Genomic DNA, 17290 nt, shown 5'->3' on the forward strand with positions numbered 1-17290 from the left:
ACAGAAAAAGATTATAAAAAAACGTGACCCGAGAAAAGACAGAAATATACGTATTACACACGTAGCCCTAGAGCAACAGGGAAAGACGTGTCCTAAACATGGCCGGGGAAAGACTATTACCGCCTGTACGACACAGCAGAGTCTTGTTAACACATTGGAGTACAAGAAGACTTTTAAACAAGAGACAATGCGTTATTTTAAAAAGTACCTGTAAATAAATGCCTGTTGTTTCAAACTGAAAAAAAAAATGTGAGTTGAATTATTTCCTTGTCTTTGTTTCCTTGCGATTGTCTGTATACAACGTGTAGGTCCCGAGTGTTGACATGTAAGAACTACGGTCTTCACAGGCTGAGATCAGAGTGTAGTATCTCTTCTTCAGATGCTGCACTTCAATTTCTTGTTCACTTTTAGTGGAGGAGAAATCCTTCACGACTAAGACAAGCAAGTTATTGTTAGACGATTTGTTTGATTGACTAACTTTCCCATGGAAAGTGTAATTATCATCAACAGCGTGCGACTTTTTTCTTGTTTAATTCTTTTTTGTGAGTATTGTTTAACCTGGTTCTTTTTTTTTTTACATGGAGGTCACCACTTATCAAGGCCCGGAAGCCACTCGGGGATAAGGGTTATTGCATGTACAGTAATCAATGGGATAGTATCGTAGTAATCATTAGTATTGGAGGTTTGATATAGTGTCTTACTTAAGGGGGCGGTTTGTCAGGAATTTGTTTATGTTGGACTTGAAGACATCCAAGTTGTAGTCAGGTGGGAAACAGGCAAACGGAAGAGAGTTCCACAGTCGTGCATTTCTAAGAAAGAAGTTCTGCTCATGGAATCTACGTTTGGATTTAGGCACAGATAAAGAGCGGGAAAACTTTCTTAGCTAAAATGACACTTAGTAATCGTTAAGAAAGACCTGTGTCTTGTGAATATTGAAACCGTCCATGTGAAAATGGTGTTATGAAACCGTTTCGACTTTGACACATACCAGTCTGCGCCATTTTCCACTACGCCACACCTTCCCAAGATCAAACGTCTATCAACAGTTTCAGTTAAGGCGTCTGTCTCGGACCGTGCGTTTCGTTCCGTAGACACAAGTGTTTTAAGATCAATGTCATTCTCTGAAATTCTTGACAGTCTAAATTTAGAAGAATGGCATGAAGTGCATGTCACAATTTGAGGAAGAGATGCTCATCGACTCTCTCAGAAAAGTTGAAAGTAAGACTCTTTGTTGCCACAGTAGAAACAGTCCTTCTCTATGGTGCTGAGGCATGAACTCTTACAAATGTGCTGAAGAAGAGACTTCATGGCTGTTACACACGGATGCTCAGGATGGCCCTCAATACATCATGGAGGAGCCACGCAACAAACCAACAGCTTTATGGTGACCTATCACCAGTATCACTGCAGAGAAGGATGAGAATAGCCGGTCACTGCATGAGACACAGCGAAGGAGAAGCAAGCTAGTTCTCTGGAAACCAACAGATGGACACCCAAATCGTTGTAGAAGAAGAATTAACCTGCTACAAGACACAGGATTGGAAAGTGTTTGGGACCTGCAAACTGTCATGCGAGGTCGAGAAAACTGGAGAAGTCGTGTAGATTCGGTGGTGAAGTGTCCTGAAAGACGGCGGAGATGAGAGATGAGAACTTCTAAAGAAAGACATGGACACTTATGTAACATCAGCTGTATCTCGCGTATAGAAAACGACCAAGCCGTGGCGCGAGGTGACGTCACAGAGGAGAAAAGGGAAGGAAAGAAAAGCCGAGAGAGATTTTTAACCACGTGGCGGCGACAGCGACTTTGAAACACGAGCCGGACGAGATAGACTTACAAAAAATTAACATCTATGCTGATGACACGACCATCTACGGCAACACATCAAAGGCTGTAAATGACAAAGTTCTCTCTGATTCTCTCTCCTCTGATCTCGAGCGCGTGGTTTAGTGGGGGAAGATGTGGCTGGTTACCTTTAATGCATCCAAAACCAAACTCCTATCCTTACATCATCAACGCTCTGATCCCCATCTGGCATCAATTGTGATGGATGGCTCTCGTCTGTGTGAGGCCCCGTGTTTTGACAAGCTTCTGGGCTTGACCTTTACTCCTGATCTGAAATGGAACACGTACATCAAGTCTGTTGCCAAGGTCGCTGGAAAGATGGTGGGATCCTTCTATCGCTCCAGAAGATATCTCACTACTGATGCAATTCTCTATCTATATAAAAGCCAAGTACGTCCAAGGATGGAATACTGTTGCCATATCTGGACAGGAGCTGCTAAAAACAGCCTATCCTGCCTTGACAGAGTACAAAATAGTCTTCGTGGCTTAGTGGGGGATGCCCTTTTCTCTACCCTGCAACCTCTCTCCCACAGAAGAGACGTTGCGAGCCTATCCTTGTTTTATCGTTATTTCCATGGCAGGTGCTCGTCTGAACTCCAGTCTCTGGTCCCCCCTCGCCAATCTTTCACGAAAAGCACCCGTCTAGCTGAATCCACTGTGAAAAATTTCCCCCACTCTATATCTGTGCCTAAATCAAAACGCGGATTCCATGAACAAAGCTTCTTTCTTAGAACTGCACGCCTGTGGAACTCTGTTCCGTCTGCCTGCTTCCCTCCGGACTACAACTTGGATGTGTTCAAGTCCAATGTTAACAAATTCCTAATGAACCGCCCCCTTAAGTAAACACTTCATCAAATCTCCACACTAACGTAATGTACTTGCAATAACCCTTATCCCTGAGTGGCTTCCGGGCCTTGATAAGTGGTGATCACTGTGTAAAAAAAAAAAATGGAATGTGAACTTTGAACAAAATTGTCGGACGATCGTGTGCCGTGGGGAGAGCTGCAAATTAGCAGTTGGTGTTACCTGGATCATAACAAATAAATTAGAAACGTTTGTGCAATATCGTTATATTAAAACTTCTATCTCACTCACTCTCACTCTCTCTATTGGTCTTTCTATCTTTCACTCTTTTTATCGCCCCGTTTTCCCTCCTTCTCTCAAACACGCCCTTTCTCTTACGTCTATTCCTCCATGTTTAAATGAATAATAATTCTGATTTCGTTTATCAACGTCTCTCTGGAAAGGGATGGGATTCATTTCCAGAGGATTTCCCTTAATCCCGGCTTCAAACCAGGAGCTTCAGAGATCAAGGGTTTTCCTAAGGATGTTGGTGGTAGCTATAATTGCAGAGGTCTGAAGGCCGCCTAAAACATCGGGGATTTGTAGTTTTTTCAATTGTCTTTTCAGACGACTTGATACTACTCCTAGTGTACCAACTACGACCGGGATTATTTGTGTTTTAACCCCGTGTATACGCCTTATCTCCAAGGCCAATAGAGCATAATTGCTCCATCTCTCATTCTCACTCTCTCTCACATTCCTGTCCCAGGGTACTGAGAAGTCAACAATCTGCCAGGTTTTTAGACTTTGTCAATGACGACCATATCCGGACGATTATGCTCGAAATGCTTGGTCGTTATGACACTTTTGTCCTACGATACCTCTAGCTTGCCATCCTCACTTGTTCTCACTTCATCAGGCACCTCCTCAAACCATTTTCCAACACACTACACCCCTACCCTCTTACACACCTCCCAATATATCCGGAGTCTCATGCGATTGTATCTTTTGCAAATAATGATAATAATAATAATAATAATAATAATAATAATAATAATAATAATAATAATAATAATAATAATAATAATCGGCATCAGCCTCGGCTGGTGCAATAAAAAGATAAGTGTGAAGGGTCAAAGAGGATGAAAAGCCGAGGAGCAAGAGCACTAACCAGACCTCCACTGAAAGATTGCGGAGAGTATTAGAACCCTGGCGAGGCTTATTGTCAGTCAAATCCCAGTGAAGACCAATGATCCTTTCCTGCAAAAATCAATGGTAAACGGATGTTGTGATAACGCCAATTGATTAACAAAGATTATCGAAAGAGGTGAAGATCACTAGAAATCTGGGAGGACTTGTTTTTACCCGACGGTTTCAGGGAACACCATCGGTTATTATCAGTGAACAATATCCGATGATGACCTGTGTGAGTACAAATAATAATAATAATAATAATAATAATAATAATAATAATAATAATTTAATTAATTTACACGAGTTAACAGTTTTAAATGTAATCTTGTAATTTTATATTTACTGCTCCCAGACAACACCGAGTAGAACTAAACATAGTGACGCTCATAATCCTTTTAAAAAATCTGTTTCTTTCCTTTCAAAATAATACGAGAAGCAAAGACGTTGATGTTAATTAACAATAGAACGGAAAGAATTAATATATACAACTTACCAAATATAATGCTGTCATGTTACTTTTAATGCTAGTCTATGAACCCCTTAATTGTTCAAACAAAGATCCTGGAGAAAAGCAAATGTTTATCGTCACCCACAAATAAGGGATTGTATGTTTCTTTTTTATTTATTTATTTATTTTTTTTACTTTCTGTCTGTTTAACTTTTTTGAAAGGTGAACAATTACTGAATTTTTTTTTTTTTTGCGTGTAACTGCCTTTTTTAACTTTAGATTAACAAAGCTTGTCGAAGTTTATCTATTTTAAGCTTTGGTCTGTTTGTTCGGATCACATCGCTTGACGGTAGATGACTCCATTCAGTCTCAAGAGACAATGGATACCCCCTGTAATGGTAACTGCGCGTGGAATAGTTCGGAAAAGGTTGCTCAATCTCCAACCACATTTCTCCTGAATCGGCACTGCTTGAGTCCAGTGCCAGGGAGAAGTGCTAGATGACTGGAGCACCTGGAATTCCCAAATGGTCACCCATTTTAGTACTAACCATACTCAACGTTGCTTAACTTCAGTGATCTAACGGGAACCGGTGCGTCAACTTTAATTATACCGCGTGACGATGGAGCTATTAAATATCAAATCAATACTGATCCGTTTAACCGTCTTCCTTTTTTATCTCGAGTCCATCATTTATAGAGAAACATTATGTTTTAGCTACAGATATTTGGATATATGGTACGTGGATTAAATATAGTCCACGACATCCCATTAATTGGAGCAAAAAATTTTGTCTTCTCATTTATTATACAAAGGATAGTTACCTGTATATGCATATATATATATATATATATATATATATATATATATATATATATATATATATATATATATATATATATAGCAATTTATAAAATATATATGGCGATTAAGCTACACTGAATATTCCGCGTTTCATCAACTCTATGACTCTTCAGGCTGAAGAGTAAGCCTGAAGATTCCTAGAGTGGATGAAACGCGGAATATTCAGTGTAGCTTAATCGTCATATATATTTTATAAATTACTAACTAGGTCTACGTACGTATTGAGCACTTTTGAAATAAATACGTTTACGCATAAATCTATACTTTCGTACATTAATTTTATGTGAGTAAATTAAGTAGTTATATATATATACGTGTGTGTGTGTGTGTGTGTGTGTTTATATAGCTATATGTATATATGCATATGTATATGTACACACACACCCCACACACACACACACACATATATATATATATATATATATATATATATATATATATATATACATATATATATATATATATATATGCTTTGAGATGCCCTCAATAAGTTTCCAGACTTTCTTTTTAAGATTGTCGTAGACGCTTGAAAATTCTGTATGTTATTGCTATACCTGTTTGTGAATGACAGAAAAATTTTATGATTTCAGGTTCAATTGAACAGCTTCAGCAGGAATTGGAGTACACCCTACTAAAGTCTGATTGTCACAGTTAGTGAATTTCAAAAATGCAATCTGAATGCGAGGACACAAGAAGAACGATATGCAATAAAATTCTGTTTCAAACTTGGAAAAATGCCACAAAATCGTATGGAATGCTTCACATTGCTTTCGAGCCGTCATGCATGAATCGAGAATCAGTTTTTGTGTGGCATAAGGGATTCAAGGTAGCTGGGAAATCTGTGAGACATGATGAAGTTGTGGGAGGAGTAAAGAAGGCAAAACACCAGAGATGATTCGCCAAATAACGAATTTCATGGATAAGTACCGTTGTGTGTCTATAGAGATAATAAGTGCACAGTTTGATGTCAGTGTGGGAACTGTACACACAATAATTCGCGAGGAACTGAAGATGCGGAAGTTTTGCCGAAGTTTGTCTCAAGAGTGCTCAGAGAAGATTAGAAAGAAAGACGTTGTCATGACAACAGGGAGATTTTTCGAGCTCATCAATTCAGATCCTGTAGTTCTTGATGATCTGATAACCTACGATTAAAGCTGGATCTACTGCTGTAACACAAAGACCAAGAGACAGCGTTCTCAGTAGAAACATGCTGGCTTTCCCAGAAACAAAAAGGCCAGACTGACAAACACACCCGGAAACTTATGATGATCAATTTTTTAACAGCGCGGGCATGATCTATATCCACTGGAGAGACAGTCAACAATAAATACTATGTTCAGGTTTTAAGGGAGTTCATGAAGAAATTCCGTCGGAAGAGGCCAGCACTCTTCAAATTGGGACAATGTACCAGTCTACAACTTTATCTTTTTCACAGACTATTCGATCAATTGGGCACCAAGACAGTTGTTCACTCTTTCTTTAGTCCAGACCTTGCTCAGGTCAAGGAAAATCTAGAAGGCTGTCATTTTGAGATTATTGAGGAGATGAAACAGGCTGTAACGAGGGTCATTGACACGCACACACAAGAGTACTTCTATAAGGCCTTCCAGAAGTTGTTGCGACGGTACAAAAATGCATTGCAGCCGGAGGAGATTACTTCGAAGAGGACTGGAGTTTCATGTGTGTACTATCAATAAAAGTCTCTATACGAAAAAAGTGTGGAAACTTATTTAAGGCACTTCATATATACAGGGTGTCCGTAAAGTTACTATACTGTCTTACAAGTTACTATACAGACACCCTGTAATATATTAACAGTACAGTAAGATATTGTATTAAAATATTTATTTGTAACAAAAGAAATAAAAAGAAATAACACCTTTATGTTTATAAAAATCTCAGAAAATACACGTGTTACATCCGAAAAGACTGTAACAATCAAGGCAAACAATTTCTATGACAAATATTCCTGTGCGTTTTCTGTTTTGCAATATCGCTTCAAAATAAATTTGCGCTCCTCCAAAGTTAGCTTGTGTGGCATGCTTGATTAAATAAACCTTTAAAAAATAAATATTAACTATTAATACAAATATAATACAATAAAACAATAAGACTGTATAGTAACTTTACGGACACCCTGTATATATATATATATATATATATATATATATATATATATATATATATATATATATATATATATATATACTAGCTGTACCCTGCCACGCGTTGCTGTGGCTTAACTTTTTTTAGAGCACGCTTTTAGATGCAAATAATTTTTTTTTTTTTGTAATTAATTTTAGATTTAAAATCCCTTATTAGAGAAAGAGTTCTTAAGTTGTGTTGGTCTTTTTAATCCTCGGAAGTAAAAACTCCTCATGTAGTGTTAATGAAGTCGCGCTAGCTGGTATTGAACACAGAACTGTAGGTTTTGTTTTTAAGTCAGAAAGGTGTACGGTCACCAAATATGAAGTTAGAAAAGTGGCTGTAAGTAAAAGCATCTTTAAATGATAAATATAGAATAAACAGATAAACTGTTTTATAACACGATTTTAGATGCAAATAAAATAGTTTTATTTTTTTTTTCTGATTAGTTTCGGATTTAAAATCGCTCATTAGAGAAAAGTCCTTAAATTTATTAGTCTGTTTTTTTTGTTGTTATTTTTTGTTTTGTTTTTCTCGGAAGTAAAATGTCCATCCTGATGTTGTGTTTTCGAAGTTGCACTTGTTGGTATTGCTAGTGTTTTTAATAAATTTTATAATAAATTATTTTGTTTGCATCCAAAACAGTTTATCTGTTAATTCTACATTTTTTTTATTTAAAGATGCTTTTACTAGCTGACATTTTCCAAATACACACACACACACACACACACACACACACACACACACATATATATATATATATATATATATATATATATATATATATATATCAACGTATAAGAAGCTAAAGGTATGGGGTGGAGCAATATATAAAATGGAATTATAGACATATACGAGGAACGTGCAATAAGTAATGCTCCTGGCCCACTTCCCATAGCAGTAGGGCAACGAAATTTGGCACAGTTATTAGTCTTTCTCTACATAGAAACCACCCAGAGTTATGCATTTCTCCCATTGTTTGATGCAGCTCTGGAGACCGTTTTTGTAGAACACCCCAGGTTGGGCCTCCAACCACGACGTGACTTCAGAAATCAAGGCTGCGTCATCTGAGAAAGGCTTTCCTTTCAAAAACAACTTCATGGCTGGGAAGAGGTGAAAGTCAGAGGGTGTAAGGTCAGGATAGTAGGGAGGATATTGGAGACTTTCATAACCACACACCCGTGCTTCTGATCTGGCGACATGCGAGTTGTGGGCCGGAGCGTTGTCCTGCAGGTGGAGGGTACCTTTGCTGATCTTGCCCCGCCTCTTGATTTTGATAGCTTCCCTTAATTTCCTCAAAAGTCAAGCATAATAGGCTCCTTTAATTGTGGTACCCTTTGCCAGGACATCTTTCATCACTACTCCATCCTGGTCCTAGAAGGCTTTGAGCATGACCTTGCCAGCGGAGGGCTGCACCCTTGCCTCCTTTGGAGGTAGTGAGTCCAAGTGCTTCCACTGCATTGGCTGGGCTTTGGTTTCTGGATCATAGTGATGGACCCAGGTTTCATCCTGTGTAATCAGTCTTTTGAAAAACTTTGACTCATCTTCTTGGCATATTTCTAAATTCATCCTTGAGCACTCGACGCGTTTTCGCTTCTGGAATGGTGTGAGCAACCTGGGAATCCATCTGGCAGACACTTTATGCATATGCAAATGCTCATGAATGATAGTTTCCACAAACCTTGTGCTAATCTTGAAATCTTGGGCTATTTGGCGAATAGTAATGCGCCGATCTTCCAAAATGGCAGCCTCAACTTGATGGACAGATGCCTCATCAATGGCAGAAGGGCGCTGTTTCCACAGAATGTCTGGGAGCTGTTTCCACAGACTTCCGGCCACTTTTTAATTCATGATGCCAGCGTTTTACAAGGTCATATGATGGGGCATTATCACCATAAGTTTCTTTCATTTCATCAAAAGTCTCCTCTGGTGTGCGTCCTTTCAAATACAAAAACCGGATCACTGCTCGACATTCAACAGGCTCCATTTCATACCTGACTCAGTTCAAACACCTGTAAAACAGAAACCACAATTCGTTCTGAGCTGTAATTTGCCACATAACCCGTAGAGATACAAATCATTGCACCTGCAAAATTTCAGCTAGATCAGACAACTGGAAGTGGGTCAGGGATATTACTTATTACACGGCCCTCGTAGGCTCCTTCAGTTTTTGACAGACTAAGGATACCAACGTAGCGATGCTTGCGCGTGAAATTTTTGTGGTAGGAGGTGCGCAATCTCCGACCACGCCTCTCCTGAGTTGACATTGTTAAATACAAATGGCAAGTGGAGTCTTTGTACAGGACGACTGGAAACAAATGCTGAGATAAGCAAAGCGCACATACAACGCCTAGAATTCCCAAATGGTCACCTATCTGGTACTAAGCAAGGTTGCTTAACTTCGGTGATTTGACGGGAACCGGTGTGACAACGCGATTATGTCGTATATAGACAAGATAAAATAAAAAAGGTATATATGAATTTATTTGTCGACTTAATAAGGACAAATATACCTGGAAAGAAGGGTATAAAACACTCTTTATACCTATGAAAATCGAAGCTTAATGCTTAATGCAGAAGAGGTCAAGGAACTTTATAGTTGCTATATTGTTCCCTATATGTATAACGTAGCTCTCGTCTCCTCTTCTTTGAAATTCCGTGGTATATAGAACGTTTATAAACACTCCGTGTATGTTTTTTCTTACTGAACTAACAAATAAATTAATAACCCTTATCCCTGAGTGGCTTCCGGGCCTTGATAAGTGATGACCACCGGGTAAAAAAAAAAAATTCAATATATATTCTATATTTATTTTATCTTGTCTATATTTCATTATATATGTGTGTGTGTGTTTGTGTGTGTGTGTGTGTGTGTGTGTTTACATATCAACGTACAGTATATAAATGTATAAACGAAGTTGTACGCATGTCGTCTGCGCTTACACTGTCCTGAATAATTTTTTGTGGGGGGGGGACCCATCAGAAAACTTTCTGAATTTTATTTAAAATGGGTCTTTCTGGAAGTTACCAAAATCTTTTAAAAGCTATATCTTATTCAATAAAATAGTAGAACTCTGGGAAATTTCCCTCCACTCGTGCACACAAACACACAGCTCATCACATTACCGTTTGTCAGTCTTTTAAACCTGATTCATTAAAATATTTCCAGTCTTTCTGACTGAAATAGTTTACTAATTCAAAAAGAAAATAATCTTGGCCATTAAAAACAACTTTTAATGAATTATAATTTATTTAATTGAGCAGGGAAGTTTTGAATTCGCATTTCTTGACTCCTAAAACTCACGGCCCTTAATTAATTGACCCGGACTTTCTCTAATATCTCAGCTAATAAACCCCCTTGTTTTTGCAAGAACTCTACAAATATTCATAAATATTCTAGGTTTTCCTATTGCTTTAAACTTTCCATTATAAACATATATAAATTATATCTTTTGTGAAAATATGCTTTCTTAACTCATTGTTTTGCCTTGTTTGCCGTATGAAAATGCTTCTCGTTTATTCAAACTTGAATAGAAAATCTGCAAATCTTTTTCAATGGAAATATTTTTAAAACTGGCTCATCCTGAAAATGCATGTCTCTTTAAAAATAACACTAATCTACTTGTGAGACATCGACTTGGGTTCAAGCTGATTGGATGATCACACCCCTTGTTCGAGAAGTAAGTTCATTCCATAGTCGAATTTCGCTGCGGTTTGCTTGATTTGTGTTTATTAAGAGACTTTCTTGTGTGTGGCGCGTTTGTTCGGATGTGTTAATCATATGAGCCGAAATGAGGGCGAAACTCGAGTCATGATCTTCCGGTTTGTTGACTCTTTTGAACTGCGACATTGTTTTACTATATATATATATATATATATATATATATATATATATATATATATATGTGTGTGTGTGTGTGTGTGTGTGTGTGTGTGTGTGTGTGTGTGTGTGGATATATATATATATGAAGGGTTGTTGTCTATATGTATGTTTTTATGTCCAGCTAAAATTAAAAGAAAAACTACAAAATGAATACACACAAAGTTGGGTACAGGGTGAATGATAAAATTATCCTGCTAAAGAAAACAACACTCTTTATTTTAAAACTTTTATTGAAAAAATCAATTCATGTAATTTGATTATGTAGTATAGCTTATATATATTCAATGTAGTTGTCTTCAGCTTCAATCACTGCCTTGATACACGTCTGGAACTGGGAACATGTATTTTCCACTAGTGCCGGTGGGAGCTTGGCGAATACTCGGCGAATAACAGCGATCAGGCTGTCTTTGATGTTGTGGGAAGTCATGTTGGTGATGTTCTCGACGTATGACCAAACGAAGTAGTCCGCGGGTTTAGGTCGAGGAGGAGTGGATAGTGAGAGAGGGTATAAAGTCATAGCACTCATTCTAAAGCTAAGGCTCGATCTTGCTGAAACACCCAGGGTCTGCCAGCAACCACCTGATTGCACCAGAGGATCACCACTCTCTTTAGTACATCCAGGTACACTTTGGTGTTGACTTTCAAGCCAACTTCGAAGATGTGAGGTGGCATGATGTGGCCCTCCACCTGAAACTACACCAAATATCATAACCGTGTCCGGAAACTGTTTTCATCACCCTGAGCACGTCCGTGATATCCGGATTTGCATTTTGATTGTGCTGGCAATGGTCCTGTTGTTATAACTTGGATCGATAGAGAGAATGGGTTGTACAATGGCGCATCTCTGATCTCGCTTATTGTATACTGTGTCACTTTCTGCTCTTATCGCTCTTGGGATTTGTACACAACTGACCAACTAGTAGAGAATCTGCAACAAAATAAGGAGATCGGATTTCATTAAACGGAAATGGAATCATGTCGTCTTTTCTAGGGTTACAATTTTATCGTTCCACCTCGTATAAGTTCGAATAACTATGACGTGGAAGTAGCGTTTAGCTCAATATCATTACAGAAAGATGTGACACAAGGTCCGAAGGTGGGAATGGAAAAGTCAGCGCATGGGAGGGTTGTGTGCTGTGGCTCACAATAAATGCCTGAGTAGTCTCGTCAATATTAATTAGCAAGGTCTTAATGATTAGTAATAAACTAATCCCTCCTCAAAGATAGAACTTAATGGCTCGAATGGGAGACTTCTATTAAAACTGTACAGGGCCATAGCTTATTAAACCCCAAGGTGTTAGAACTCTGACCCACAATAAATGCCTGAGCAACAGCGTCAGACTTTCCCCGTATCGGCGCCGCAAGTGATTAGAAATAAAGTATCCTGGTTCTCGCAAGATCAACGAAATTAAGCAACGATGAGCCTGGCTAATGCCACATGGGTAGCCATTTGGGAAACCAGGCGTTATATGTGCTCTCCACTTTTTTCAGCCTTATTTCCAATCGTCCTGAACTATATATATATATATATATATATATATATATATATATATATATATATATATATATATATATATATATATATATATATATATACACTTGCAACGGGATTTAAAACAGTGCCACCTCAGGAAAGGTGCGGTTGTAGGATCGTGCAACTCTTGCCATAATAATTTCACGCGCAGGGACCCTGATCACACTTTATTCAGAAACAGAGACCCAGTACATGAATGAGATTTTCCTGAATGTACGAACGTGCCAGGTAAGTCTCGTCACGGATGTTCACTTTTTTTCAGACAAAATATCAGGTTACCTGTCGAGTTCACGCGATAATTGCAGGTTTTCAGAACTTGTCCTCAATCAAACAAAAAAAAAATACTCAATTAGATATGCAAACCGTACCAGGAAACGCCTGTCTCTTTAGGCAGATTTTTAAAACAATTTTTACTTGTTTGTATCTGTATAGTCCAACACAGACGAGATAGTACGTAACCGTGACGACCTCGATTTTCATAACTTAAAAATAACAGCCCTTCCTTTTATTTGTTTATCCGTTTAATTTCTTCTTTATTACAACTACTCAGTAGTAACGTTGATATTTTACTGGACGGATGCTTTATTGATCCACAGATTTTTCTTCTTCACTGACACAGCTTTCACTTTCTCAGGATTATTCCCAGATTAAAAAGATCGTTTCCTTTCTTTGCAGTACGCTGCACTTTTCGCTCTTAATAACTGTGCTCCCTATTCACTTGTTCCCCCAATGAAGGTGGAGTTAGATACAAGATGGGCTCTTAATGTAGAAAAATTCATATATAAAAAAAAAAGCTTCTCTAGATTAGGACAAAACGTTTTAAATAGTGCCTCCGTCTAGAAGGAGTTCTCCTTTACCGGCTGAGAACATAACAGATAATGTATAGTATCAGGAGAGATAATATATATTTGCTCCGATACAAAACCGTGATACCCCTGCCGGATTTTAAGCAAGCAACAGACGTGGACAACCACCATTGCATGAAAGGATCTTTATTTACAAACCAAAAGCAGTAAGACAAGTTTTATTTTTTCTTCTTCTTTTTCTTCTTCTTCTTCTTCTTCTTCTTTCCTCTCTCTCTCTCTATCTGAATCTATTTTTAAAACCAGATATCTTGCTTTGCAACACTTTACTTTACTCATTCAAGAATATGATATCTTACAGACATTTACTTATTTTAATTTGGAGGTATTATGCTTTACCTGCGCCCCGACAAGAAAAAAGTTAGACACAAGGTCTATGTAATATGAAAGAATCCAGTTTCATCCCTCCAAAAAGCCATTCTAAATTGCGTAGGAAAGTAGCCTGTGTAGCATCACTGGTATTTCCTCGTACAATGAGGTCATCTTATAAACACATCCCCACTCCCCAGGCATGCTAGTATTACACTATTTCATGGTGTCGCCACCTTTTCTCTCTCTCTCTCAACTCGGCTCGGTCCCTGTGGGGGCTGGGCACCAAAGTTCAAGCAAAGACCATATGTGGGGGCAACCCCACATATAAGATCATTGCCCTTGTGGCAATCAGTTATTGGTAAATGTAGGGAAACCCTGCATGCCAATTGTAACTATCCAGCTCCCCTACTCCCCGGGGAGTTGGTCTCCATTTCTCCTTCACTCTCCACATTAAAAAACGACCTTGCGCCTAATTTGCTCAGTGGGGAAACAAATAAATCCAACCATCTTTTCTCTCTCTCTCTCTCTCTCTCTCTCTCTCTCTCTCTCTTTCTCTCTCTCTCTCTCTCCATTCCCCCTCCCTTTCTCTCTTTCTCCTATATATATATATATATATATATATATATATATATATATATATATAAGCAGTTCAGCCTGGCTTTACTCGGGCCCTATCATAACTTTATGTGCATAGATATATATATTATAAAAAGTTTAACTCATGTCCAGATTATCTACATCTAAAATTTCAAGTGTTTAAACCCAAAATTGGCAGAGGAGTATGGTAGAGTCTTCAAAACTTTACTCTTTCAACTTTGACCTCTTGACAGTCAAATTTTCGCCCAAAAACTGATTTAAAAACTTGCTGCATGTCTGAATACTCTTTATCTAAAAATGCTTAGACACAAATTGGCTGAATAGTTTACTAGAGAGCGCAAAGGTAAAATCTTTTGTCAGCCAACTTTTCGGCCAAAAACACATTAAAAAGCTTGTCCCATGTCTGATTACACTTTATGTAAATTTTCAAATGTTTTGACCAAAAATTGGATGAGAGGTCAACTTTTTTTAACTTTGATCCCAATTTTGTACCCTTTAACATTTATTGTTTTGGGCTCAAATAAAATCCAAACGTTTTATCCTTGTCCAAGTAACCTAAATCTAAAATTTCAAGTGTTTACACCCAAAATTGGCGGAGGACCTTGCACCCTCTGACTTTCACCTTTCTCAACCCTATAAGTTGTTTTTGAAAGGAAAGCGTTTCTCAGATGATGCAACTTTGATTTCTGAAGTCACGTCATGGTTAGAGGACCAACCTGGGGTGTTCTACAAAAACGGTCTCCCGAGTTGCATCAAACAATGGGAGAAATGCATAACTCTGGGTGGTTTCTATGTAGAGAAAGACTAATAACTGTGCCAAGTTTCATTGCTCTACTGCTATGGGAAGTGGGTCAGGAGCATTACTTATTGCACGCCCCTCGTATATATAATGAACACGAACCAAGATAGCTGCAGGAAGATGTTCAGTTTTCTATGAATTTTACATTCTTTCTTCTTTTCGACATATTGTCATGCATTTTTCTGTGTAAGCAACAATTTATATTTTTCTGAGGAGTATATGCACACGAAGAGACGGTATTGACATAATAATAACCAATTGTTTCTGCATAACGAAAAGGATCAATAAAAATTTACTGAAATTTTAACATGCTGGAGGAGCTGTTTTGCACTAAAAATAAATATGTAGGTCTTGGAATGTAAATATGCTGTTACTCTTACACACAACAACCTAGGAAAAGAAGCTATCGCATATTGGATTGACAAACATACACAGACTTTACACCCCAGATTCAATAAACAATTCGTGATTGATAGCATCGACATAATCCTCAATAACAACTCCTTCCAATTCAATAAAGACAACTACATCCAAATACTAGGCACAAATGGGTACTAAAATGGCACCGACATATGCAACCCTTACACTCGCTTCCTAGAAGAGACCCTTTATGAAAGGATAGAGCAAAATTACAGGCACAATATAAAAACACTCTTCATAGAATCTTGGAAAAGATACCTAGACGACTGCTTTATCCTCTGGAGAACCATATGGGGGGATATCAAAGAACTCCACACTTTGCTACAAAATCTACACCCAAAAATAAACTTCACACTAGAACAAAGCCCCACAGAACTACCTTTCCTAGACATCCTAGTAACAATAAAAAACAACAACATAATCACAGACATCTACCAAAAACCCACAGACACTCAACAATACCTCCACTTCAAAAGCCACCATCCTAAAAACTGTCTAAAATCAATACCCTAGTCCCTAGCACGTAGAGTCTGCACCTTAGTAACAGACAGACACCTCCGTTCGACTAGACTGAATGAATTACAAATAACACTGCGGAAAAGAGGGTATCCACTACCACTAATACAGAAAGATATTGAACTGGCTGAAAAAATTTCAATAGACCAACTAAGAACCCCAAAAGAACACAACAAAGAACACATTCTAGCATACGTCTCTACACACAACCCAAACAACCCAGAACTATTCACACAGATAACAAAAAACCTTATCCTCCTCAATCAGAACGACAAACTAAACAACATACTTAAAACAACAAAAATAATAAAAAGCAAACGCCAACCCAAAAACTTAAAACACATCCTAACTTCCTCAAAACTCGTTCCACACACTACAAAAGGGGTTACAAAATGCAACAAACCGCGATGTGGAGTATGTAACATAATAATAGAAGGAAACACATACACATTCAAAAACCCAGCACAAACATTCAAAATAAAAAAGGATCTAAATTGCACCTCCAGAAATGTAGTATATTCACTAATATGCACAGCATGCAACAAATCCTACATAGGCGCCACCAAAAATTTCAGCAATAGAGTGGCCTTACATAAGAACAACATCAAAATTGCAGATAACAGACACCTCTATGTTTCAAAACACGTACACTCATGTAGTGGAAACAGCTTCAAAATAATGCCAATCTTCCAAACAGATAATTATTTTTATTTACTTACACAGGAAAAAAACTTCATCACAAGATTCACTCCTGAACTGAACAGAGCCTAATACCAACACACAAAAACATGAAATGCAAGACACACTCGCATGCACATCCATATGCATATACACACCCACACATAAATCAGAACCGACACATTAAAACACACACACACGCGCATACAATCACACGCAGACAACACCCCTATCTCTAATACAACACACTGAACAATACCAACCCTACTTAACCTCGAAACCAACAACACTAGGAAACACCTAGAACCATAGTATAATATCTGTTCCAACACCTCGCTCCCTCCTCAGTCAGTGGAGAACAAATCCCTCATGACTGAGAACACTATCATCCCTTCTATCATCCCCCTCCCATA

At 38.1% G+C, this 17290-nt stretch overlaps 1 protein-coding gene across 1 annotated transcript in view; it reads left to right on the top strand.

The window, feature by feature from the left end:
- The first annotated feature begins 13236 nt into the window (after positions 1-13236).
- The window catches only part of LOC145247299 (chitinase-3-like protein 2), a 134168-nt gene continuing 130114 nt past the window's right edge, over positions 13237-17290 (top strand). The window contains exon 1 of the mRNA XM_080108922.1: positions 13237-13704. The gene's annotated coding sequence lies outside the window, so the exon portion shown is untranslated. The remainder of the gene's footprint in view (positions 13705-17290) is intronic.

The sequence above is a fragment of the Euprymna scolopes genome, chromosome 25 (assembly GCF_053919585.1).
Source record: "Euprymna scolopes isolate OS-2025 chromosome 25, ASM5391958v1, whole genome shotgun sequence".
NCBI classification, from domain to species: domain Eukaryota; kingdom Metazoa; phylum Mollusca; class Cephalopoda; order Sepiida; family Sepiolidae; genus Euprymna; species Euprymna scolopes.